Raw genomic sequence first — 27569 nt, 5'->3', positions numbered from 1 at the left:
ATGTTGGGGTGGCCTGATCCTATATATGTGTTATAGAACTTTGATTTCATTTGTTTGATGATGTGTTTGTAAAATGTTATTGCTTGTCTCTGTTTTCTGTTGTGTTCGCTATAATCCACTTTCTTTCGAGTTGTCTGCAATGTCTTTTGGCAGTCATAGCTCTTCATTAAACTAGGGGGATGAACAATGATTGCGCTTATTTTTCAGTTTTACAGGTGTGATTTTGTGTAGTGTAGCCAACCTCCAGAGGTCCTATGTTTCCAGTTTCTAGTGATGGGTGGTAGGTTGAGGTTTTGTTCTAGAACTCAGTAGCTTTTATCTTACTTCTTGATGGTAACCACAAAAAGGTGGTATATCAAATCCCACCCACTTCCATTCCCTAAAGGACTGATAATCCAGTGGCGTAGCCAAGGGTGGGACTGGATGGGCCCAGGCCCACTCACTTTGAGCTCAGGCCCACCCAGTAGCAGCACACCTATGATGTGGCTGGCAGGGATCCATAAGCCTCACCAGCCAAAAACTCCCAACAACTGTCCCTCCTTTATACCTTGTAAATAGCAGATCTTTGCCTGCAGCGAGCAGCGACTGATACATACTATTTGCCCCAGCCCACAGCCTTCCCTCTGATGTATTCCCACCTATGCAGAAACAGGAACTTGCATCAGAGGGAAGGCTGTGGGGCCAACATGAGCAGTGTGTATTAGTTGCTGCATGCGAGGGGAGGGAGGGAGGATGTTTGAGAGACCAAATGGCATGCAGGCGAGAGAGGGAGAGACCAAATCACTTGTGGGACAGAGCAAAGTTCTTCTGCCCACCCATCTTGGGCCCAGGCCCACCCAAAATTGGGTGTCTGGCTACGCCCCTGTGATAATCTCCCTCCTTCTTCCCCCACGTCCATCATCTCTCTTTCTTTCCTGAGATCCATTATCTCTCTCTATCTCTCCTTCCCTTCCTCCCTCCCCTCCACTCCCATGAGCAGCAACAAACTTGGTGGTGAGCAGCACCAAGTTCTTCTCATGGGTGCTAGTGATTACTGCCTCAGCCATAGCTTCCGCTGGTGACCCCTCCAGTTCTGCTTGTGGGTCTGCAGCTCACTCCCCTCCCTACACACAGAGTTTGGCATCTGCCCCCCTCTCTCAATCCTCTACCCCACTTGTGTACCTTAAAGGTGGTCTTCTGTTGGTCCCTGGCAGTGGTAGTGTTGCACAGATGCTGCTTATGGCTTGCCCCAAAGCTTTCTCTCTGGCCCATCTTGCCTCCTCTGAAATCACTTCCTGTTTCTGTATGGGCAGGATGAATCATAGAGAAAGCTTCAGAGCAGGCTGCAGGCAGTGTATGTTCAATGCTGCTGCTGCCAGGGACCAATAGAAGACCACCTTTAAGGTAGACTGATGTGGGGGAGGGGTGATGTTGAATCATGGGTGGGAGGGGGGGAAGATACTGGATCACATAGAGGACAGTGGTTGGAAGTAGAAGAGATGCTTGGAGGAGACAGGAAAAAAAGCAACACTGGGCCTTCAAGACTGAGACAACAGGAGTATTTATTGATAGGTGACCCGACACGGGCCGTGTTTCGGCGTTAAACAATGCCTGCCTCAGGGGTCAGAGTTTGGAGATGGCCTATTTAAAATATGTGTCCAAATCTCTGGATGCCTTGGCAAAAGATAAGTTTACTACAGAAGTTTTTTCTTATATTACGGCTGTCCGTTTCAACAGGCAAGCTGATTTTCAAAGATTTCACATATCCGTTCACGGAGACATTTAATTGTGATTAACTTGCAGCCCTAATTTTAGACCTGGAAAAGGTTTATGCAATTTCCTCCTGTAGGTGTAAAAAGTGGTGATTTTAGAAAAAGACAGTACACAGATACTTCCCTTTCTTAAATCACTGCTTATACATACAACCAATGGCAGCAGGCACAGTAATATACTCATGCCTGTATGGAGTAAGTGAAAACACACACTTGTACAATTTGCATTTTTGCAAAGTACACTTGCCAGATCCAAACTCTGCCCAGCTCCACCCTCAAGAACGTCTACTTTACACTCTATAAAAGTATACATTTTATTTTTGTTACATTTGTACCCCGGTGCTTTCCCACTCATGGCAGGCTCAATGCGGCTTACATGGGGCAATGGAGGGTTAAGTGACTTGCCCAGAGTCACAAGGAGCTGCCTGTGGCTGAAGTGGGAATTGAACTCAGTTCCTCAGTTCCCCGGGTCCAAAGTACACCACCCTAACCACTAGGCCACTCCTCCACTGTTGCTATTATTTGAGATTCTACATTCCACTAGCAACATTCCATGTAGAAGTCGGCCCTTGCAGATCACCAATGTGGCCGCGCAGGCTTCTGCTTCTGTGAGTCTGACGTCCTGCACGTACGTGCAGGACGTCAGACTCACAGAAACAGAAGCCTGCACAGCCTTCTACATGGAATGTTGCTAGTGGAATAGCAACATTCCATGTAGAATCTCCAATAGTAGCAACATTCCATGTAGAATCTCCAATAGTATCTATTTTATTTTTGTTACATTTGTACCCTGCGCTTTCCCACTCATGGCAGGCTCAAAGCCGCTTACATGGGGCAATGGAGGGTTAAGTGACTTGCCCAGAGTCACAAGGAGCTGCCTGTGCCTGAAGTGGGAATCGAACTCAGTTTCTCAGGACCAAAGTCCACCACCCTAACCACTAGGCCACTCCTCCACTATATACTTTTATACATCTATATGACCAAATTTCTACGTATAAAACCACAGAAAGCCTTACTGACACTGTCCTTGTACTAAATCACTTGCTGTGAGCAGGATAAGAGTTTGAAAGGTGGGGGAGCACCGGATGCTGAGATGCTGACTCACACTCAAACAGAACTGGCACAGTAAGCAGGAAAAGAGTGGGATTTGCTTTTATCTCACCACTCCATTCCTGTTTGTTTTGCCCTGGCTGAATGTGGACCAGTGTGTGTGTGTTGCTGGATTCAGTAAATGGTTTCCTTTTGGCTTCCAGCTGCATGGAGCAAAAGAGAGGTAAAGTGTTCCTTTGAGGGCCATTTTGACCTAAAATGCAGGTGGCCCATTGCCAACTAAAGGTCCTGAGCACAGAGTTTACAATACTACAACGTATGATCCAAAAAGAAACTGGGCTGCCCTAAAGAGCAAAGCCCTTGCAATAACACTGAGAAAGGTTATCACCTGCTGTTAAACACGCTGCCAACTTTCAGGGAAAGAACATTATCAGAACAAGCATAACCCCAGCAAAACAATCTGTGAAGCAGAAGGCTGCCCAAGAGATTTCCCACATTGCTTTTCTTTCACAGTCTATATAAAGAATGCTTCCATACCAGGAAATATTCATCACAGATCTATACTTCACATGTGTACATTTTAGCATCTTATTATATTTTAATGTATAGGCGGTCGGTGGCCCAACTGTTTGGGGAGGCTAAAGAGGGCGGGGTTAGGGGTGGGGCCAGGGGTGGAGCTTAAATCCATAATTGTCTGATAACACACAGAAAAAGTAAATAAATAAAAATAAAAGTCACAATTAATACCCTTTATTAAATTTAGATATTAGATATGTATCATATGTCAAAGAATAAAGTGGTTGCTCAAAGCATATTCTAAGCACAATCGCTCAACTGCAAAACACACTCAGAACCTTACTGTACCATAAATATTACACTGGGCAGAACCTGGGCAGAACCAATATACCACCCATACGGAAAATGCAGACCGTCAACAATATGATACAAGGGATCATATCATCACAATTCGCATGTAGAGCCGCAAAACACCCTAATTCATGTTTAATGTGGGATAAAATGCCATAAATAAGTAAATAAATATAAACTTTTAATGTTGAGCACCTGATTCTCAAAGTGAACATATTCCAAACACTATCAAACCTATAAATGGCAAGTGACCGACTCACCTGCAAATGCGCAGTAGAGACTTCCCTCTCTGTCCCGCCCCCGCGTCAAGACGTGATGACGGGAGGAGGGGGGCGGGACAGAGAGGGAAACTGCGCTGAAGGGAACCGCTGACGTCGCTACCGCTCCCCCCCCCCCAAGGTAGCCACTACCGGCCCCCCCCCCCCCCCCCCCCCCCGGAGTCGCCACCACCCCCCCTTCACCCGGCCCGGGCCCTCTCTTCGTTATTCAACTTACAGCAGCGCCGAAACAGCAGCAAGCAGCAGCTCCCATTGGCCTTCCTTCACTGCCTGTGCCCCGCCCTCGCCGACGTGACGTCACACGAGGGCGAGGCACAGGCAGTGAAGGAAGGCCAACGGGAGCTGCTGCTTGCTGCTGTTGCGGCGCTGCTGTAAGTTGAAAAACGAAGAGAGGGCCCGGGCCGGGTGAAGGGGGGGGGGTGGTGGCGACTCCGGCGTGGGGGGGGGGGGCGGTAGCGGCTACCTTGGGGGGGGGAGGGGAGGGGAGGGGACATGGGAGGTCTCAGAAGGAGGGGGGCCTTGGAACTGGGAGGGCTGGACTGAAGGGGGCCTTCCAGCTGGCTGGGAAGAAGGGGGGGGCCTTGGAACTGGGAGGGAGGGAAGGAAGGGGGCCTTGGGAGCTGCGGGGGCCTTGGGAGCTGGGGGGGCCTGGGGCCTTGGAACTGGGAGGGAGGGCCGGGGGCCTTGGGAGCTGGGGGGAGGGCCTGGGGCCTTGGAACTGGGAGGGAGGGCGGGCAGGCAGGGGGCCTTGCAGCTGGGAAGGGGGGAGGACTGGAGCCTTGCAGCTGGGAGGGAGGGCAGGGGGCCCCTTACAGTTGTGAGGGAATGGGGCCCCTTACAGTTGTGAGGGAGAGCAGGGGGCCTTGGAACTGGGAGGGAGGGAAGGGGGCCTTGGGAGCTGGGGGGGAGGGCCTGGGGCCTTGGAACTGGGAGGGAGGGAGGGAGGACAGGGGGCCTTGCAGCTGGGAAGGGGGGAGGACTGGAGCCTTGGAGCTGGGAGGGAGGGACAGAGGGGGCCTTGGAGCTGGCAGGGAAGGAGGATGGCAGGGGGCTTTGCAGCTGCAACGGGAGGGGGGCCTTGGGGAAAAAAACATTCCAATACCCGCCCGTTTTTACGGGCTTAACGGCTAGTAATGAAAATAAAATGATCTTTTCTACCTTTGTTGTCTGGTGACTTTTTCTGATCATGCTGGCCCAGTATCCGTTTCTGCTGTTATCTGTCCTCAGTGCAGGTCAGGAAGTCATCCTCCTTAAATATCTCCCTGGCAACCCAAGACACCTCCAGCCAACCCCCCCCCCCCCCCTCCTCTCCCAGCAGTAAGGTAAACAAACCATAAACCAATTTCTACAACTGGTTACACAAGGCTAGAGGGCTTTCACTGCAGCTCCTGCTGTGAGGATGAAGGTAAATCAACAATTTAAACCCCTCAGAGCACAGCAGGGGAGACTTAGCCTCTCCAAGCCTCTTATACAGGGCGCCTATGTTTTAATGTTTTATTTTATTTGCAGTGTGGTTGGTATTCATAAGCTTTGGCTAGATAACTTTGCAAGTTAACTGGACAAACCTTGAGTGTTAAGATACCCACCCACCCACAGTCACAGGGCAAAATGAGGGCAATTCTATAAAAAGTGCACCTATATTTGGGTGCCTATTTGGTACCTATTCTATAAAGGAAAGTTGGCACTTGTAGGAATAACACAAAGGAAAGTGGCACACCGTAATGTCTAGGGGTGTGTTAGCACTACTTCCTCTGGATTTGGGATGAAATGACTGGACTATGCAAACTCTGACACTGATAATAAATCTATTTATTGTAGATAAATAGTATCAGCATGAAAATAATGCTAGCATAACAAAAATATATCCGTACAAAATTTAACTTTGGCTTTTCCAAGTTTTAGAAGTAGATTGAAAAAATATCTGGAACATTCTTTAAGATACTTAGGTACAAAGATGTGAAACAGTTTGCCCATTCAAATTAAAAGAACTACCTCTAACCTGCTGTTTCATAAAAATCTAAAAACTTATTTATTTTCTGTAAATGGAGTTGTTTAATGTGTACTTTTTGGTTTGAGCTGTAATTCACTCTGTGGGAGGTCTTTTTTTTTTATTGTAATCTGTGTTGAATCCAACAGAAAAATGCAGAGTATAAGATATTTTAAAGTGCAGTATAGTATAGTAAATCACAAAATATTTATTTTATTTATTTCTTAGGATTTATTTACTGCCTTTTTGAAGGAATTCACTCAAGGTGGTGTACAATACGAATAAAGCAAACATGAGCAATAGACAATTACAGCAGTAAAAAAATAACAATACAAAGTATAGCATAATATACTACTTACAATGTCAACACAATACGTAACATTTTAATTGACAGTGTAGGGTATAAGCAAAGATGGAACATATAGATAGGTAAGAGACTAAGAGGAGTTAGAAAATAATCATCCTCTAGACAAGCAAAATAGCCTATAACCAATAATTAGGGTAATTATCTGATGCAAATGCGCCTACACACCTGCTTTCTGTTACAGAGTACAAATACAACTAGATACGTACACGCATATGTGGTTACTCCAGCCATAGAGCTGGTATAAATACTCATACCCAAATGCCAGAGATATATGCGTAAGTATTAGAATGCTCTACCCAGCAAAAGCAAAGGTGTCACCGCAGTGAAGAAAATAATAATTTAAACAACCCTCTTAGCAATTCACTTCTCATCAACACAGTAGAAGGGGAGACTAAGCAAACAACTATACAAAAGACGAGACTGTGATTGAAATGTAACTGGAAAGCAATGACCACAAACGCTCACAGTCTAAATAACAAAGTTCATGATCTGAACGCCCTGATGTTAGAGGCAGACTCAGATATTGCATCTTTCGAAGAGACATGGTTCAATGAGTCCCATGAATGGGTCACAAATATACTAAGTTATAATCTATTTAGGAAGGATTGAAATAGTAGAAAAGGTAGGAGAGAAGCTCTGTATGTGAGGAACAATATTAAAGAAACTGAAATGCAGGGGGCCTGGGGAAAAGAAGCTATATGGACTGCCTTGAAAAGAGAATCTCTGTCAACACATATGGTGTCTAAAAATATCGGTGCCAAAAAAACCACACTTAGCATTATTCTGTAAACCTCACCTAATATCAGACGTGGTTTATATAATATGCATAGCGACTGTCCTGCAACTAAAATTTAGGCGCAGGCATTTACGCCGACTAAAACCTGGTGTAAATGCCATCTTATTTAGGCGTAAATTAGGCATATTCTCTAATACTGCGTGTAGGTTTTCAGAATGCCCACAACCCGTCTATGCCCCTCCCATGGCCACACTCCTTTTGAGATCCATGCAGTCTGATTTATGTGCATCAGAATGCCAACGCTCCTATGCCCCTCCCATGGCCACACCCCTTTTGAGATCCATGCGGTCTGATTTATGTGCATCAGAATGCCAACGCTCCTATGCCCCTCCCATGGCCACACCCCTTTTGAGATCCATGTGGTCTGATTTATGTGCATCAGAATGCCAACGCTCCTATGCCCCTCCCATGGCCACACCCCTTTTGAGATCCATGCGGTCTGATTTATGTGCATCACTTTATAGAATATGCTTAGCGAGTAATGCGCATAATCCTAATTAGTCCCAATTAGTACTGATAACTAGTTAACATCCAATTATCAGCGTTGATTGGCTTGTTAACCAATTAAGTTCCATGGGCAAATTGGCTAAGCATGCTGATCTGTTCATGGATATCCAAAAGTTGTGAATGAAAGGGCTGGTGCCGTTGTTTGGAGATTTCAGTACACACTGGAATGAAGGTGGTCAAAGAAAGGAGGAGTAACCAGAGATCATGCAACATGCTGATCACTCCTCAGGCAAGAAAGAAGTGGTTAAATGTATTGAAAAGCGTCCTGATCCAGGGACGGGGAAGCCCATATTTTCAAAAATACTGTCTGGGATGTCCAAATTTGGTAGTCCCTAGATTTGGCCGTCCCTGGACATGGACGTTTCTGATTTTTGGCGATAATCAAAACCAAGGATGTCCATCTCAGAAATGACCAAATGCAAGCCATTTGGTCGTCGGAGGAGCCAGCATTCTAGTGCACTGGTCCCCCTGACATGCCAGGACAATAACTGGGCACCCTAAGGGGCACTGCAGGGGACTTCCTAAATTGCTCCCAGGTACATAGCTCCCTTACCTTGTGTGCTGAGCCCCCCAAAGCCCCCCCAAAACAAACTACCCACAACTGTACACCACTACCATAGCCCTTATGGGTGAAGGGGGGCACCTAGATGTGGGTACAGTGGGTTTCTGGTGGGTTTTGGAGGGCTCGCTGTTTCCTACACAAACATAACAGGTATAGGGGGATGGGCCTGGGTCTGCCTGCCTGAAGTGCACTTCACCCATTAAAACTGCTCCAGGGCCCTGCATACTGCTGTCACGTACCTGAGTATGACATCTGAGGCTGGCATAGAGGCTGGCACAAAATATTTTTAATGGTTTTTTGATGGTGGCAGAGGGTTAGTGACCACTGGGGGAGTAATGGGAGGTCATCCCTGATTCTCTCCGGTGGTCATCTGGTCATTTCGGGTATCTTTTTGTGCCTTAGTTGTAAGAAAAACAGGTCCAGGTGAAAACATCCAAGTGCTCGTCAGGGACGTCCTTCTTTTTTTCCATTATGGGTCAAGGACATCCGAGTGTTAGGCACGCCCAAGTCCCGCCTTCGCTATGCCTCCGACACGCCCCCTTGAACTTTGGCCATCCCTGCGATGGAGTGCAGTTGGGGACATCCAAAATCGGCTTTCAATTATACCGATTTGGACGTTTCTGTGAGAAGGATTTCCATCGTCCAATTTGTGTAGACAATTACAATGAATGAAAGTTACAATTTATACTTCTATCCTGCAAGTTCTCTAAGAAAGAGTTCAATGTGGTGTATAACCTAAAAGATACTGGGCAGCCCCAGGATTTATAAGATAACAAATTAAAAGAAATACAACAAAAAATTCCAATACGAATCTACATTATTTCTAAAAAAAAAAAATACCTCAAAAAGATACACTTTATGAGCCTTTCTAAAAGGCAAATAACAAGATATCTGCTGTATAAATAAAGGCAAGGAATTTCACCAAAGTGAGGGTTGATAAAGAACATTCATTAAATATAGTCTTATAAATTACCCTTTTTGAGCTCGAAAATTGCAGAAACAAACACCAAAAAATTGGTTTTATCATCATTTACTTCTGACTTAAAAGCAACTGCACAAAGAAAGAATGTCAAATCCTTCAATTAGCCCAGAAATCGATTTGTTTTATCAAAAGGAAGAAATATGGTCATGCCATCAGCATAAATATAAGAAAGAAATCCCGCTAATGCCAATCGAACAGCACACTGAGACATAAATACATTGAATAATATAGGGGAAAGAGGTGAGCCATGAGGGATGTCACAATCTGGCGCCAAAAGAACTCGACAAGCTATATTATTCCCCTTCTTTACTTGATATGATATATCCTTCAGAAAACCGCTAAACTACTTCCAAACTGGATCTCCTACCCCATAATGTGCTAGTATTTTCAGCAATATCGCGTGATCGACAAGGTCGAATGCCAACAACATGTCAAACTGCATTATTAAGACCCTTCGGCCCAAACTAATTTCTTTTCTGGCTTCAGAATGTAATGAAATTAGCAGAGTTTCTGTACCTGAATACTTTCTAAAGCCTGACAGAGCTCTTGGGAAGACATTATGAAATTCCAAATACTCTTATCAATTGATCAGCAATCGTCCCTTAATTTGATTAATAAAGGAATAGATGCAATAGGCCAAAGATTGGCTACATCACTAAGACTTGATTTTGGATTCTTAGGAATTGTAGTAAGCAAAATCCTACCAGCTTTGGCTGGAAAGAAGCCAGATGAAAAATGTTCCTTAATACACTCATATAAGTAGTTTACAAAAATTTCGGTACACGTTTTAAGCAGAAAATTGGGACATAACATAAGAACAGCCATACTGGGTCAGACCAATGGTCCATCTAGCCCAGTATCCTGCTTCCCAGTGGCCAATCCATGTCACAAGTACCTGGCAGAAACCCAATTAGTAACAACATTTCATTCTACCAATCCTGGGGCAAGCAGTGGCTTATGGTAAAAGAGATAGCCTGGAGTGAAGTTCAATAGCAACTCCAACAGCTGGGACACAAAGGCTCATTTTCAAAGCACTTAGCCTCCCAAAGTTCCATAGAAACCTATGGAACTTAGCCTCCCAAAGTGCTTTGAAAATATGAGTCAATGCTGAGCAGACTTCTACAGTCTGTATCCAGAAAATAGCAAAGAAACATCAAGATCCAGTATACCTACTTTATATATTCATTGTTAGTTTAATCATGGATTGATAATGAATGTGACTGTTAGGCAGACTCGATGGACTGTTCAGGTCTTTATCTGCCATCATGTTACTGTGTGTACATTCACCTGTTAAATACGTGTTATTTAAGATACATGTATATTTACAGAATAGTGCTTAAGGGGATTTTTGGCATTTATGCACATGCACTGTATTTGGTAAGGATGGATACTCAAAAACGTTTTGTGCTCATGTTAATTAAAAAAAATTTTCAAATGAAGGTTGACAGAAGCGCGCATTATGTGCATATAATATTAATTTATTTGTTACATTTATATCCCACAGTTTACCACCTATTTGTAGGCTCAATGTGGCTTACATAGAACCAGAGAGGCATTACAGACTCCGGTGTAAACAAATGCAAAGTGATGTTGTGGTAAGATAAAGTTCATGTGGCACAGCCACACTAGGGAATCGTACAACGGAAGAGTTGTGTTATGTCCATTACTTTCTTTAGTTTTGTTGTGTTGCAGAGATCAGGCATTTATGTTGGATCGGTAGGGTATGCCTTTTTAAACAGGTTAATTTTTAGTGTTTTCCAGAAGATTAGGTGGTCATTCGTAGTTTTCAAGGCTTTTGGTAATGCGTTCCACAGTTGTGTGCTTATGTAGGCAAAACCGAACGTGTAAGTTGATTTGTATTTGAGTCCTTTGCTGCTTGGGTAGTGCAGATTTAGGTACGTTCGTGTTGATTCGGATGTATTTCTAGTTGGTAGGTCGATCAAGTCTGTCATGTATCACGGAGCTTCACCGTAGATAATTTTGTGAACCATAGTGCAGATTTTTAAAGCAATGCGTTCTTTGATTGGGAGCCAATGTAGTTTTTCGTGAAGGGGTTTTGCACTTTCAAATCGCGTTTTTCCGAAGATAAGCCTAACCGCCATGTTTTGAGCGGTCTGAAGTTTCTTTAAGGTTTGTTCTTTGCATCCCGCATAAATTCCATTTCAGTAGTCTCCATGGCTTAGTACCATTGATTGTATCAGGTTGTGAAATGTTCCCTTTGGGAAGAATTGTGTCACGCGTTTGAGTTTCCACATTGAGTGGACCATTTTCTTTGTTGTGGATGTCACTTGGCTCTCTAGTGTTAGTTGCGGTCCATTGTAACGCCGAGGATTTTCAGGCTGTCTGAGATAGGGAGGGTGTAATCTGGGGTGTTGATAATTGTGGGGTTATCCGCGCTGTGTAGGGATGAGAGGATGAGACAGTGTGTTTTTTCTTTGTTTAGTTTTAGTTGAAATGCATTTGCCCAATATGCGCTGTCCTTAAAGAGTGTGTGCTATTTACACATAGTGCATGTTCTTTCTCAATGCATGCACATGCGTGAACCAATATGCATGCGCCTACTATACTGCAAGTGTGTGCATTCGGGAAACAGTGCACAGTATCTGCAAATAGCACACACACTTTAACAAGTGTGTGTACTATTATGTGCATAATGCATGCTCTTGATGGCAAACAGCATTCAATTCAAGCAGATGGCCCATCCCTAGAATTTGGTGCATAAATGTTACAACCCACTTTATAGAATTACCCTCAATTTTTTGGATAAATAAGGGATGTTCCCAGAGTGCTTAGTGCTGATATTTAGTAGGGGATGGGCTGTCATTTGCAAAGACAAGGGATTTGTCAATGACATATCCCATGTCACAAGTCATTAATAAATGAAAATGAGAGGAAAAAAAAACAATTTGGGCAGATAATCAGACTGCGGGAGTATGCCAGGCTCACTCTCTCTCCCACAGTCGGCACTGAGCCAGATATTCAATACTGGACCGTATCTGGTGACTGGCACTGAATATCCGGTTCATTTTTGGTCCTTTTCAACTTCACCAGCCAATCAATATTCAGCACTGGCCGGTTAAGTTGAAACAAGCCAAAGATAGGCCTGCTATTTCAGTGGCCCAATTTGGCCACCGAACTTAGCCGGCGGTGTTCTGGATGTTAGCAGATAGGCAGCTATATCACGCAATACAGCTGATTATGTGCCAACCACTGACTGCAAATGTGCAGCGGGAGATAGCCAGCTATCTGCTTCTGGCTATTTGCAGATAGTTAGTTAAGTGCTATTTAACTGGTCAGGAGCCATTCCTGGCCGGTTAAATAGTGCTGAATATTCTGCAAAAAGGGGGCCCTCTTTGCAAAGAACATGGCACTCTTGATGACCATGATTTCCAGAATGGGGGAAATAAAATGAACAAGGGAAACAACAGAACACAGATCTTTTCTGGCTCAAATATAAATCACTTTATGCATCCAGCTTCTCCTACATAAGTACACAATTGTGGAACGCACTACCAAAAGCTGTGAAAACAACGTATGACCACCTTAATTTCCGGAAAGCATTAAAGACCCACCTGTTCAAAAAGGCATACCCTACGGACCCAACTTAAGGGCCTAAATCTCTGCAGCACAACTTAAACAAACCTTATAATTTATTTTATTACATTTGTACCCTGCGCTTTCCCACTCATGGCAGGCTCAATGCGGCTTACATGGGGCAATGGAGGGTTAAGTGACTTGCCCAGAGTCACAAGGAGCTGCCTGTGCCTGCAGTGGGAATCAAACTCAGTTCCTCAGTTCCCCAGGACCAAAGTCCACCACCCTAACCACTAGGCCACTCCTCCACTGTTGCTACTATTTCAGATTCTACATGGAATGTTGCTATTCCACTAGCAACATTCCATGTAGAAGTCGGCCCTTGCAGATCACCAATGTGGCCGTGCAGGCTTCTGCTTCTGTGAGTCTGACAGAAACAGAAGCCTGCGCAGCCTTCTACATGGAATATTGCTAGTGGAATAGCAACATTCCATGTAGAATCTCCAATAGTAGCAACATTCCATGTAGAATCTCCAATAGTATCTATTTTTGTTACATTTGTAACCCACGCTTTCCCACTCATGGCAGGCTCAATGCGGCTTACATGGGGCAATGGAGGGTTAAGTGATTTGCCCAGAGTCACAAGGAGCTGCCTGTGCCTGCAGTGGGAATCCAACCCAGTTCCCCAGGACCAAAGTCCACCACACTAACCACTAGGCCACTCATAATGTATACTATACAGCTCTCCTTCTCTACTATTCCTAACTGTTGTCTAGATCTATAAACCTTATAAGACTATAACATCAACCTGTATTTGTTTCTATACCGGAGCTGGCGAATTCCTTCACGGTACTATGTAAGCCACATTCAGCCTGCAAACAGGTGGGAAAATGTGGGATACAAATGCAACAAATAAATAAATAAATAAATAAATCCCTAATATGTAGCATTGGCCGGCCACAGTTACCTGGATAACTGTGGTTGGCTAATTAAGAGGCCCTTTTACTACGCTGCATTGGGTACTAATGTGCGCCAAAGACAGCTGAAAATGGCATACTCAGGACGCGCTCAGGCATCCTGCGGTAACTGCCAAATTAGAGCATGCTAACTTGGGCGCTAAAAAAATACTTGTATTTTTTTTTGAGGGGGTGTGTCGGGGCAGACAGTGGCCATTCCTGCGCTAACCAGTTAGCACATCCACACTGGCACACACTAACTGGTTAACATGGGATTACCGCGTGAGCTCTTAACCACCTACAAAACGGGTGACGGTAAGTGGTCATGCAGTGATTTTTCTTAATGGCCGTGCGCTAACGGCAACATTAGCGCATGGCTATTAATACGAATTGGAAAATATTTTACGGCTGTGGCAAACATGGCGTTAGAACATAGGAAAGACCTGCGTAACGGTGTGCTAAGGTCAGTTTCTGCCACAGCTTAGTTATGGCACCCTTAACGGTCTTAAAGCTATTTAGATCATTTTAATCACACATATTCAACAATACACTTATGCAGATACGTTCCATGGAATATCTAGATAAAAATATACAGATAACTTATCCCCTTGGTGGTTTTTCTTTTTTTAACTATATTAACTACTGCAGCAGTGTAAACACACAGCCATCCAGTTAGATGCTCTAAATCACAATACATTTTTACCACTTGCACTCTACCCATCCTAATTATAAAAGCTGTTTCTAGGCAGAATGTTTATTAAAAGAAAGCACTGCCTTTAAACATTCCTGTCCTTTAAATCAGCCCCTGAAGGGTCTGGGATTTGCTATACTCAGCTTTTGTTTCAGAAATTTATAGAGTGGTGCAGATGAGTCCCTGCCTTTCATGTGGTCCGTAGAGTAACCTGATAGGAACCAGACGTAACATATAAACCAGACAGCAATCCACCGTTTGGCCACTTTTGATCAGGTTTAGGACGAAAAACAGATTAGGATGTTGCTTCTTAATATTTTATAGAATCAGACTGTGTACAGACTTAAAAAAAAAAAAAGACACAGCACAGTGGGGGGTTAGGCTTACTCAGCAGCATGACACATTCACTTAGAAGAAAAGCTTTTTAATCTATTATGCAGAACACAGACCCCTTAACTCACCTTTCTGTCTGGCTGCTTAACTGTGAAACAGGAAGAAAAGAATCATTTTCCATTTACACTGACTTGTTGAAGACCAAGATCTTTTGTTTAAACAATAATGAAACCATACAATCTTCATATCTTAGAAATGCATATTATCAAACAGATTAGCTCCAAAAGTTATGTCGCTGCATTTTTGTGCAATTAAGGAGCACCATGGTAGGTTCCAAGGTTCTTGGGGGGGGGGGGGGGGGGGGGGGGGTTCCATCTGATTTCCAGAACGAACACCGGTGACATTTTATAGAAAGGAAGTCAAAGCTGGTCATCCCTCTACATATTGATTCCAAAAGTCCACAAATAGAAACACTGTATCAGTCAACGGTAAATAAGTATCTTGTTTCTTGCTTCAAGAGAGAATTCTTCATCTTAAGAGGATTTTCCCTATGTTTATAACTATACACTCTTCAAGAGTAAATGAGCTTCTGAGGTGCATGATAATCATAATGATAAATCAACAGATGGCCATGGTTTGTCTACTATTCTTCTATGCAGATAATCGTAATGATAAATCAATAGATGGCCACGGTTTGTCCACTATTCTTCTATGCAGAAAGAGATATTCCCATCCCCACCACTGCTTGCCTTCCGACAGCCACCCAACTTAAAACCCAAGCTTGTGAGAAGTAAGCTCCCAACAGAGGCTCAAAAAGAAAAGTTGCACACATCCTTGCAATATATCCAGCTGCAAACTACGCCAAAACATTTCACAGGACCCCACAGTCACTCACAAAGGGAAAATATGCAACATAAAGGAATCCTTCACATGCTCATCTTCCAATGTGGTATACATCGTTCTGTGTAAAAAATGTGACAAGGGGTGCTATGTTGGAGAAACAAGCCAGATGCTTGAGAAGAGATTTAATTTACACAGACATCATATGAAAAATGCCAGTACCAACCAGGATGTCACTTCTGTGGGGCAGCACTTTACAAAACCAGAACACTGTACCAATGATTTTATGGTGAGAATTCTAAAAGCCAACTTTAAGACAATACAGGAACGCAAGACCTTTGAAGTCAGAATGATTAAATATTTTGACACCCACCAGACAGGATTTAACAAAGATCTGGGTTTTTTAGCCCATTATTATAAACCATAAAATTCTACTGCTTTGTCACCTTCTTATCACCATGCATATCTCCCTGTCCCTCATCCAGCCAGCTCTCCCTGTCTCTCACCTAATCCATCCCACCCTGTCAGACTGTCACTGAAATGCTTTGATGTGTCACTCATATATACTGTCATTTATCAACATTTGATTATTTGTGATCTGACGAAGAAGGGCTACCTTCGAAAGCTAATCAAAAAATGCACTGAAGTTAGTCCAATAAAAAAGGTATCATCTTATTTTCTTTTCTTTTCTTTGTTTTATTTTATTCTATTTTTATTGATTACCATGCAGAAGTTGAATACTGCAGACAGCAAACCTTGCTTCAACGTTAACTTTGTAGATGAAGCAATATTCTTTGGAAGTCTGTACAAGTTTTAATCCAGTCTGGCAAATCACAAGGGACCAAAAACCACAAAGAGAAAAAAAAGCTAATTATTACCAAAAAATGATGAGTCAAGATACTGTGAGGCCTATTTACTAGGCTGCACAAAGTCTTTACAGTTAGAGTATGTTAAACCACAAAAGTTAACTCACGGTCATCGTAAAACTTTGGCATTAATTGTTAGGGAAGTTCTCAGCACTTTAGGGGAGACAACCAAACACTAAGAGCCAGATGCACAAAACCTAATGAGCCCACAACTTGCGTTTTAAACTGGTTCCAAGCAGTTTAAAACGCAAGTAGTTTACCAGGGGCATGCACCAAGGGCATTTTTCCTGTCATGGTAGCAGGCAACGAAAACGGAATGCAAATTATCCAAAGGCTATTATAATGAGCTGCAGTACCGTTGCAGCTCATTATAATGAGATGCACTACCGTTTTTCCGATTCCCTTACCGTGGAAACCCTAACGTGAGGTCTGCACCTCTCGTTAGGGCTCCTGTGAGGGAATCGGAAAGGAAAAGGGCCCCCAAAAAAGGTAAAAAAGAAAAAAAAAGCAGCGAGCGCACGTGAGGGGCGTCCTTTATGGACGTACTCTGCCTGCGCTTGTGAGGGACATCTTTTCGCCGTTTTTTTTTTTTAAAGTTTTGTCTCCCTGGCGGCTGCTCACCTTCTGTAGTAGCGAGGAGAAGGGAATCGGGGACCTGCGAGTCGATCCGGAGTTCGGGACGTCCCTTTCCATTATGCTCCTCTTCCAGGTCTCTTCAGCCAATCAGAGTGCATGTAGCTGACACCAGCAAGCTAGATGCGCTTTGATTGGCTGAAGAGACCCAAGAAGAGGAGCATAACCGAATGGGACGTCCCGATTCTCCGACTGGCTACCAAGGTAATGGTGAATGCAACGGAGCTACAATGAGTAGCTCATTTGCATTCCCTTTCCTTAGTGAATTCCCGTTCCCTACCGATTCGCTATGGAATCGGTAGGGAACGGGAATGACCGACGACTTTAGTGCATCTTCCTCTCAATGTAAATAAATTATTGTTACCTTGTATTACTGACATGGCTGATAATGCATTATGCAGTTAGCTATCTTTCCTAAGATGTAGTTAACAGCCGTATTAGCATTTGACAAGACTTTTACATTTACTAGAAGGTACAATCCCCAGTTGCAAATGTTGAATGGTATACCCTCATTTGCATATGGTGTTCCTTCATTTACTTATGCAAGTTTGTAAATTTTAGCATACACATGCCCACTTCAACCACGTAAAAAAGGCCTCCATTTTCAGACTACAATTAGGGCCTTACCAAGCAAGATGAAGTTTAATGTATAGGCCGCATAATGTTCAATTTAATTTGGGATAGTTATTTCACTTTGTAACTTTTCATAACAGATTAAAGGGTTCTGAAATAGTTTTTCCTTCCTTTCTGCCTGCCAGAAATAAACTCTAGGATGTGGGATAAACTAGAGAAACCTACTTCAAATGAAGGTGTTAGTTAATACCTAACTAGTATCAGGTGTTAACTAGCTGATGTGCATAGTAAGATCTGAAATCCCATGTTCTTACCAACTCAAAGTGAATGAATCATCCTGCAGAAAAATTAAGCCCCCCTACAGGGCATTCCCCTCCCTCCAGCTGTAACAGATAAGTACCCCTCCCCCCAACAGCAATCCATCCAGAGTCTACAATGGTAAAATTATGTATAATCATACCTGATAATTTTCTTTCCATTAATCATAGCTGATCAATCCATAGACTGGTGGGTTGTGTCCATCTACCAGCAGGTGGAGATAGAGAGCAAACTTTTGCCTCCCTATATGTGGTCATGTGCTGCCGGAAACTCCTCAGTATGTCGATATCAAAGCTCCATCCGCAGGACTCAGCACTTAGAGAATTACACCCACGAAGGGACACTCTGCCCAGCTCACCACCGCCGAAACGGGGGAGGGGAATTAACCCAGCTCATCCCCACACAAGTGGGGGAGGGGAATCCGTCCAGCTCATCCCCGCGGAGCGGGGGAGGGACACCACACCCGCCGATGCGGGGGGATCTGGCTTATCCTGCAACCGCAACCGCGGGAGGAGCTGACTGACCCTAACACCGCCGAAGCGGGAGGGGTACAAAGCTGCCCTACAGCCGCACGAAGCGGGAGGGAGTGCCGGCAGAATTTATGTCTCAATCCAGCCCCGTAAAACGGAGGGGAGAGGAATGCAGCAGCTCACTGTAACACAAACTCGTCTCAACTCTTGAAGAATCCAAGTGAAAGAAGAACTTGAACACGAAGTCCTCCTGAAGTAACTGAAGGCTAAACTTGAACCTAAAATTCAACCAGAATATAAACAGTACAGATATCTGGGAGGGGCTATGGATTGATCAGCTATGATTAATGGAAAGAAAATTATCAGGTATGATTATACATAATTTTACCTTCCATATCATCAAGCTGATCAATCCATAGACTGGTGGGATGTACCGAAGCAGTACTCACCCAGGGCGGGACATAGAAATCCCTGACCTCAACACTGAAGCTCCAAACCGGGCCTCCGCCCGTGCAGCCACAGTCAAACGGTAATGCTTGGAGAATGTATGAGCCGAAGCCCAAGTTGCCGCCTTGCATATCTCTTCCAAGGAGACGGATCCGGCCTCTGCCATCGAGGCCGCCTGAGCTCTCGTGGAGTGAGCCTTCAGCTGGATAGGCGGCACCTTCCCCGCGGCAACATAAGACGCTGCAATGGCTTCCTTGACCCATCTTGCCACTGTAGGCTTAGCAGCCTGCAGACCCTTACGAGGACCTGCAAACAGGACAAACAGATGATCCGATTTCCGGAAATCATTGGTCACTTCCAAGTATCTGGTGATGACTCGTCTCACATCCAGATATTTAAGAGCAGAGTACTCCTCTGGGTAGTCCTCCCTACGAAAGGAAGGGAGACAGAGCTGCTGATTCACATGGAAGCGAGAACCAATCTTGGGCAGGAAGGAAGGCACTGTGCGAATAGTCACTCCTGCCTCAGTGAACTGCAGAAAAGGCTCTCGACATGAGAGCGCCTGGAGCTCGGAAACTCTTCTGGCTGAAGTGATAGCCACCAAAAAGACTGCTTTCAACGTCAGGTCTTCCAGAGATGCCCTCGACAAGGGTTCCAAAAGCGGCTTCTGCAATGCTCTTAGCACCAGGTTGAGATTCCACGCAGGCACCACTGAGTGCAGAGGAGGGCGCAGGTGATTAACTCCCTTGAGAAAGCGCACCACATCTGGCTGCGAAGCCAGGGAAACACCCTTCAGGCGGCCCCTGAAGCAAGCCAGAGCCGCTACCTGGACTTTAAGGGAACTGAGCGACAGGCCTTTCTCCAGACCTTCTTGCAGGAACGCCAACACTGAAGAAATTGGAGCAGTGAAGGGAGAAAGTGAGCCTGCTTCACACCATGCTGCAAAGATACGCCAAACCCTGGCGTAAGCAGTAGAAGTAGAGCGCTTCCTCGCTCTCAGCATAGTGGCGATGACCTTGTCTGAGAAGCCCTTCTTCCTCAGACGCTGCCGCTCAATAGCCAGGCCGTAAGACCAAAGGGAGAGGGATCCTCCATCACCACGGGACCCTGATGTAACAGGCCCTGCTCCACTGACAGCCGCAGAGGATCGTCGACTGAGAGCCTGAACAAGTCCGCATACCAGGGACGTCTGGGCCAATCCGGACCCACCAGGATTACCCTGCCGGGATGCTTTGCCACCCGGTCTAGCACCCTGCCCAACATGGGCCAGGGCGGGAACACATAGAGGAGCTCTTGTGTCGGCCACTGTTGGAGAAGAGCATCTACTCCCAGGGATCGAGGGTCCCGTCCTCTGCTGAAAAAGCGCGGCACTTGGCCATTGGCCGATGACGCCATCAGATCTAGGCTCGGCTGGCCCCAGCGCTTCGTGATGTCCAAGAACGCCTGAGCAGATAGTTGCCACTCTCCGGGCTCCAAGGTATGGCGACTGAGAAAGTCCGCCTTGACATTCATGACTCCGGCAATGTGGGCCGCTGAAAGCTGCTCCAGGTTCGCTTCCGCCCACTGGCAAAGACTCATAGCCTCCTTGGCTAGAGGGGCGCTCTTGGTACCTCCCTGGCGGTTGATATAGGCCACAGCCGTGGCATTGTCCGACAGGACCCGTACAGGCTTCAACACCAGTACCGGGATGAACTCCAATAACACCAACCGAATGGCTCTGAGTTCCAGGAGGTTGATAGACCACTTGCCTCTGCAGGAGACTAGAGCCCCTGCGCTGTCCTTCCCAAGCAGTGGGCTCCCCAGCCCATCAAAGAGGCGTCTGGCGTGACGACAATCCACTCCGGGGTCACCAGAGGCAATCCTGCAGACAACTTGTCTGTCTGCGTCCACCAGCTCAGCGCCTTGCGCACTGCTGGGTCCACGGGAAGGCGCACAGCATAATCCTCCGACATCGGAGTCCAGCGCAGCAGCAGAGATAGCTGTAGTGGTCTCATATGAGCCCTGGCCCAGGGCACTACTTCCATCGTGGCCGTCATAGAGCCCAACAGCTGCACGTAGTCCCAAGCCCGAATAGGAGAGGCTACTAGGAACTAGTCCACCTGAGCCTGAAGCTTGACAATCCGATTGTCTGGCAGGAACACTCTGCCCACTTGGGTGTCGAATCGAACTCCCAGATACACCAGGGACTGAGTCGGGCGCAGCTGGCTCTTCTTCCAGTTGATGATCCATCCCAGGGAGCTCAAAAGAGCAATTACCCGGTCCATAGCTTTGCCGCACTCTGCATAAGAGGGGGCTCGGATCAACCAGTCGTCCAGATAAGGATGGACTTGTACTCCTTCCTTTAGCAGGAAGGCCGCTATGACCCCCATTACTTTGGAAAAGGTCCGCGGAGCAGTAGCCAACCCGAAAGGGAGGGCTCTGAACTGGAAGTGTCGTCTCAGGACTGTAAAACGCAGAAAGCGTTGGAGAGGAGGCCAGATGGGAATATGCAGGTACGCTTCCTTGATGTCCAAGGAAGTCAAGAACTCTCCTGCCTTCACTGCCGCTATAACAGAGCGGAGAGTCTCCATGCGAAAGTGCCTCACTTTCCAGGCCCGATTGACCCCTTGAGGTCGAGGATAGGCCGGACAGAACCTCCTTTCTTTGGAACCACAAAGTAAATGGAGTAACGTCCCTTGCCAATCTGATTTTTTGGCACCGGAACGACCGCACCCAGGCGGATCAGGTTGTCCAAGGTCTGCTGCACTACCACAGCTTGACCGGAGACTTGCAGGGAGAGAGTACAAACCCGTCTCTTAAGGGTTGGCAGAACTCTAGCTTGTAGCCGTCTCTGATGACTTCCAGCACCCACGCGTCTGAAGTTATAGTGGTCCACTCGCCCAGAAACGAGGACAGCCGTCCTCCAATCTGCACTGGGGCGTGGACCAAGGCCCCGTCATTGGGTACGAGACCCTGGGGGAGGACCGGAGGGAGCACCTCCGGGACGGCGGTCTCTGCGAAAGGAATGCTGCTTGGGGGAGAAATTCCTCTTGAAGGAAGAGGGGGCAGAGGAACCCGACTTGCCCGGGCGGTACCGATGGGCTTCCTGCAACCGCCCTCTGGAGGTATTGGGACGAGTACTAACCCGAGCCCTGACCTCTGGTAATTTCTTGCCCTTAGACGTGCCGAGATCGGTCACGATTTTGTCCAGCTCGACCCCAAAGAGCAGCTTGCCTTTAAAAGGCAATCTAGCCAGGCGGGATTTAGAGGCGTGGTCAGCAGACCAATGTTTCAGCCAAAGCCACCGCCGCGCAGAGACTGTCTGAGCCATGCCTTTAGCTGAGGCTCTCCAGACATCATACAGCAAGTCTGCCAAATAGGCTAAGCCCGATTCCAGGGCCGGCCAATCAGCCCTCAAGGAATGATCCGAGGGGGAAGCCCGCTGCACCATAGTCCGGCACGCCCTGGCCACATAGGAGCCGCAAACTGAGGCCTGCAAACTTAAAGCAGCTGCCTCAAAGGACGACCTTAAGGCCGCCTCCAATCTTCTGTCTTGGGCGTCCTTTAGGGCCGTGCCACCTTCCACCGGCAACGCCGTTTTCTTAGTCACCGCAGTGATTAAAGAATCCACGGTAGGCCACAGATAGGCCTCACGTTCACTCACAGCCAAAGGATAGAGGCGGGACATAGCCCTAGCCACTTTAAGGCTCGTTTCCGGGACATCCCATTGAGCCGCAATTAAGGTGTGCATGGCATCATGCACGTGGAAGGTTCTAGGCGGGCGCTTCGTCCCCAGCATAATGGCAGAGCCAACAGGGGCTGAGGGAGAGACGTCCTCCGGAGAGGAAATCTTCAAAGTGTCCATGGCCTGTAACAACAGGTTGGGCAAATCCTCTGGGCTAAAAAGCCGCGCTGCAGAGGGGTCATCCGCTCCAGCCGAGCGGGGATCTATCTCCTCCAAGGAATCCGCAAAGGATCGTTGGGAGACCTCAGACACGCTGCCCTCATCTACATCGGAGGAGACAAAAGTCCTCCAAGGCCTGGAAATCAACCCGAGGGCGTTTACCTCTGGGAACCTCAACCTCTTTATCAGAAGAGGGAGCAGGGGCAGCGTTTTGCATGAGGAAAGCCTGATGCAGCAGCAAAACAAACTCGGGGGAGAAACCCCCCAGACTGTGCACTTCCGCAGCCTGGGCAACAGCCCTAGACGCACTCTCAACCGGCGCTCGCAATAGCGGGGGAGAGACATGCTGCGCATCCAAAATGGCGTCCGGCGCGAAACTCCGTGAAGGAGCCGCGCGGGAAGAACGGCGCTTAACTTTAGCCGCTTTTGTGCCGTCGCCCAAATTAAGGGCGTTCATGGCATTAATGTCTCCAACCTCAAGGGCGGCCCCGAAGAAGCCGTCCGAGCCGCGTGGCCGGCCAAGATGGCGGAGGCGAGGAGCGGGGGATGGGCGTTTATGGCGGGAAAAAAACCGCCACGCCGGAGGAACGACCGGGACATTCATCGGTCACTAAACTATCACCCATCAAGGGCGAATCAGGTTGTAAAACCCCCGCATCCCCTCTAGAAGCGCTCCAGCAATCCTGGGAGCGACCCTTTGCGCCCTCGCCCTCCGACGCCATTGCCACGAGGAGAAGAATCGGGGAACCCCCTGCCCGCTGTAAAAAGGTAAAATTACCTGCTTGCCGCTCCGAGCTGTAACGAACTGGTGTCCCAGTGAGTAGCTGCAATGAACGTTTAAAGAAACGTCGAATTAAACGCCTTTAAAGACGTTTAAAAATATATTTTTTTTTTTTTTTTTTTTAAACGGAGCCAGCGGGAGGGGGGTGAAAAGGAGGGACCTGGCACCACCAGGTTTGCACTTGCTCAAAAGAGCCCTCAACCCCAGGCCTCAACAAAACCTAAGGATTAGGCTTGGAGGCCTAGCCAGAGCTGCTGCTGTGTGTGACCACCACCTGCTGAGATAGAGAACATACTGAGGAGTTTCCGGCAGCACATGACCACATATAGGGAGGCAAAAGTTTGCTCTCTATCTCCACCTGCTGGTAGATGGACACAACCCACCAGTCTATGGATTGATCAGCTTGATGATATGGAAGTGCCCTTTAGAGGAATCTCCCAGACTCACCAGATTACCCCACACCCCTCCAGAAAGTAAATGTGCCCTTCCAGGGAGTTTCTGAATAACATGGGCAAAAAGCATGGCAAAGTCCTCTGGTATGCAGCGCTGTTCTGCAAGGAATGGTGCCGCTAAAGGGGAGGGGGGCACTTTACCACTCTAACACGCATTTTCAGAAGTACAAGCCTGTCAAGACTCTTGAGGCTTGTTAACTTGAGGCCTCAATATCTTGGAGTATAACCTTGGCACACCAATCACCCGAAGTCTCTATTATTTTTATGAAGTCTCTTTTATTGAATAAATCACAGATAATTTACTCACAGACAGATGTTCAGAAGTGCTGCTCCAGGACACAGAGACTCCTTAATCTGAGAGTTGTTGGGGGTGGAGATCTGAGGAGAGGTAGCGATATTGCAGGGGGGGGGGGGGGAGAAGGATAGTTGAACAGGTAGAAATGGTTCAAAGCTGGGTGACTGGAATGTGCGATATCTCATTAGGGAGGAGATATTTTCAAGGTAAAAAAACCAGGTTCGTTACAGGGAGTTTCAGCAGGATAGAGCTGTCTGGAATAAGGTGATGCATGCTCCATGTCTCTGGCTAGGTGGTGGGAATGCCTCATGGCTGAAGGGACAAAGAGGTGTTGAGGCTTCACGTGGGTTCAGGGAGGAGCAGATAGAGACCAATGGGGACAGAGCCTGCCATTGGGTAGCAAGTGGTGGTCCTAGAGGACGGCTCTCGATTGGAGGGAAAGGTCATACCTGGCTGACTTCCCAGGACAGAGATAGTGAGAATGACCAGGAAATGATAGCAGGAAGACGAAAGTGCCAAGCTTGGCAGAGAGAGAGAGGAGGTCTGGGCAGCCTCACAACCAGTGATAACAGTTCTTACACAGCCAAGCAAGTGTGGTTGCACTGCCTGTGAACTACATTACCCACAGTACATTGCTGATGTATCTTTGCAATGAGAAACTGCAGCAATGATAGTCCTTAGAACTGAGAATAACAGTAAAAGCATTACACACATTTTAGGATCACGTTATAAACTAGTGCGAGGCTGCCGGAGGACAGAACAAAGCCTGCCTAAAAGAGCAGCTGCAAAGCACATGAGTGTTTCAACACAAAGACCTTTTTACTCATTCTCAAGGAGACACTGACTAATTTGTTTCACTGTGCATGAGGAAAGTGCCTACACTGGGGTAATGTGTAGGACAGGATTTTACACATGCAAGTAGGTTCTTACAAAATTGCATGTGCGTGTACACCTATAAAAACAGGCAGGCAGAAACACAGTACTTACTTTTTATACAATATACCAGTAGGAATTCCTGGGGGTGGCAAATAGGTGGAGAGGGGTGGGACTATCATTTATGCACAGTGTTTAAAATATGCATAGATACACCTATTCTTGATGACACATACACATGCACATACATTTATACATTTAATGCCTTTGTATCACTCCGTGGTGTGACAGCATCTCAAATACTGTGTGCAATTCTGGTCGTAACATCTCAAAAAAGATAAAGTGAAGTTAGAAAAGGTAGCAATAAGGGTGACAAAAATGATAAAAGGGATGGGACAACTTCCCTAAGAGGAAAGGCTAAATAGGGTAGGGATCTTCAGCTTGCAGAAGAGATTGCTGAGGGGAGATATGACAGAGGTCTATTAAATACAGAGTGGAGTGGAAAGGGTAGAAGTGAATCATTTGCTTAATCTTTCCAAAAATACTAAGGCTAGGGGGCACACAATAAAGCTACTAAGTAGTAAATTTAAAACAAATTGGAGAAAATATTTCTTCACGCAATGTGGACTTAAACTGTGAAATTTGTTGCCAGATAATGTGGTAAAGCAGTTAGCTTAGCAGGGTTTAAAAAAAAGGTTTGGATAAATTTTCTAAAAGAAAAGTCCATAAGCCATTAATAAGATGGACTTAGAAAATTCACTGCTTATTTCTAGGATAAGCAGCATAAAAATATGTTTTATTGTTTTGGGATCTTGCCAGGTACCTGTGATCTGGATTTGCCATTGTTGGAAACAGGATACTGGGCTTGATGGACCTTCAGTCAAGACTGGCCTATGTTCTTGTCTTGGAGCAGGTATAAAGTGTGCACCTACTTTCCTTGGGGCCATTTTATTAAATCACATGGAGGGGCATTTTTGAAAGAAATGCCCAGTTTGCGATTTGGACATCTTTGCAAAACGGCAAAATCCAGGGGCGGGGAAACCCGTATTTTCGAAACAAGATGGCAGTATCCTAGCTCCGCTTCAGGTGGCGGTGGCATCCTAGCTCCACTACAGGCGGCATCTTGCATGTGCTAAATCTAAATTCCCCTACCCCTTAGGTTTTATCATGCCACAGAGAAATAAACATTGTTCATTTGCACTGCAGCAGATAAAGGGCAATTCCTGCGGCTGGTGACTCAAAGATGTCACCCCTTTTATGGAAACTCTTTGCTGATGTAAATTTGCAGTGGGCACATTTATGGTATCCAAAAGGTCAAACAATGTGTGAACCAACAGCTCAAAAAATCCTGCTAAATACGCTCTTTTATGGACAAAACCACAACAACCCTAATAGAATAGTGGGAAAGTTTAAAAGCTACGGGAAACTTAAAAGGTCAAAAATTTGGCATATTCATAGTGAAAGAAAAAGTTATATCACAATGTGGTAGACGTGCATGTGAGCCTAAAGGTGAAATGTGTAAAGCCTCAACCTTAGGGTCCTGTAGTGAAATAAAAGCACAACCACATGAACCACAAAGCTTGCACTTTAAAAACAGCAAAACCATTTGCAACGCTCATTTAAAAGCCGAGCGGCTAAGTTACCGGGGGGGAGGGGGGGGGGGGGGGAGTCAGTAGCATAAATCCTTAGACTATCAGGCCCTGTTCACTGTATGGGAATAATTTTCTAAGCAACTTCAAATGTACAACAATGTTTTAATCAGTGAAGTAGGCACTTATAAAATTTCCAGGGGATATACAAGCATATAAAGAAAAAAAAATCCCACTTAACTTTCTTTCTGAGATGTTCTGAGAATAGAGGACATTTCTCTGGTAAGTGAACATTATTTTGCTCTGTGCTTTGGGATCTTAAAGATTGGGGTTTAAAGGAGCAATTGTAAGTTATTGATATGCAGAATAAAAATATTAAAAAGCTAACTTTATCAACTAGTTTTCATACTCTTACCCCCCTAGTTTTAAAACTTAAACTTTGTACCACAGCATTAACAGATAACCTCTAGCAGGCACAACAGGACCTAGCTTAGTCTTCAATTCCACCCTCCCTCCCCAACTCCTGCCCACCTCTAGCATAACTCTTCATGTCAGTTATTCTAATTAGGAAAACAAGGGAGGAGTGCTCTTACAGAGTTTTTTAAAAATTACATTTCATTATTTTCTAAGAAGAAAACACTAAATAAATCAAACAATATACCATATAAGCTAAATACTTCTTTTATATTAGACTAATATCCTTAATACCTTAGCAACTTTTTAATTACTGAAAAACTCAAAAATACTAAGACGGAAACAGCAGTCCAACAGCGAGAGGGGTGCTATCCAGTCTTTTGCATGGAATGTCACTTGTATGATTATCTCCCAGTTGGTGAGCAGTTATATGTGTGTGCCTGATGCAAGGAGCTCTTAGGTCTCAAAGAATGG

At 45.8% G+C, this 27569-nt stretch overlaps 1 protein-coding gene across 2 annotated transcripts in view; it reads right to left on the bottom strand.

Moving 5' to 3' along the window:
- Positions 1-27569, bottom strand: part of FGGY (FGGY carbohydrate kinase domain containing) — a 464206-nt gene that overhangs the window by 205637 nt on the left and 231000 nt on the right. The window lies entirely within an intron of this gene.

Source organism: Microcaecilia unicolor, chromosome 6, assembly GCF_901765095.1.
Source record: "Microcaecilia unicolor chromosome 6, aMicUni1.1, whole genome shotgun sequence".
NCBI classification, from domain to species: domain Eukaryota; kingdom Metazoa; phylum Chordata; class Amphibia; order Gymnophiona; family Siphonopidae; genus Microcaecilia; species Microcaecilia unicolor.
The sequence above is the reverse complement of the archived record's forward strand: the minus strand, read 5'-3'. Positions and strand labels throughout refer to the sequence as shown.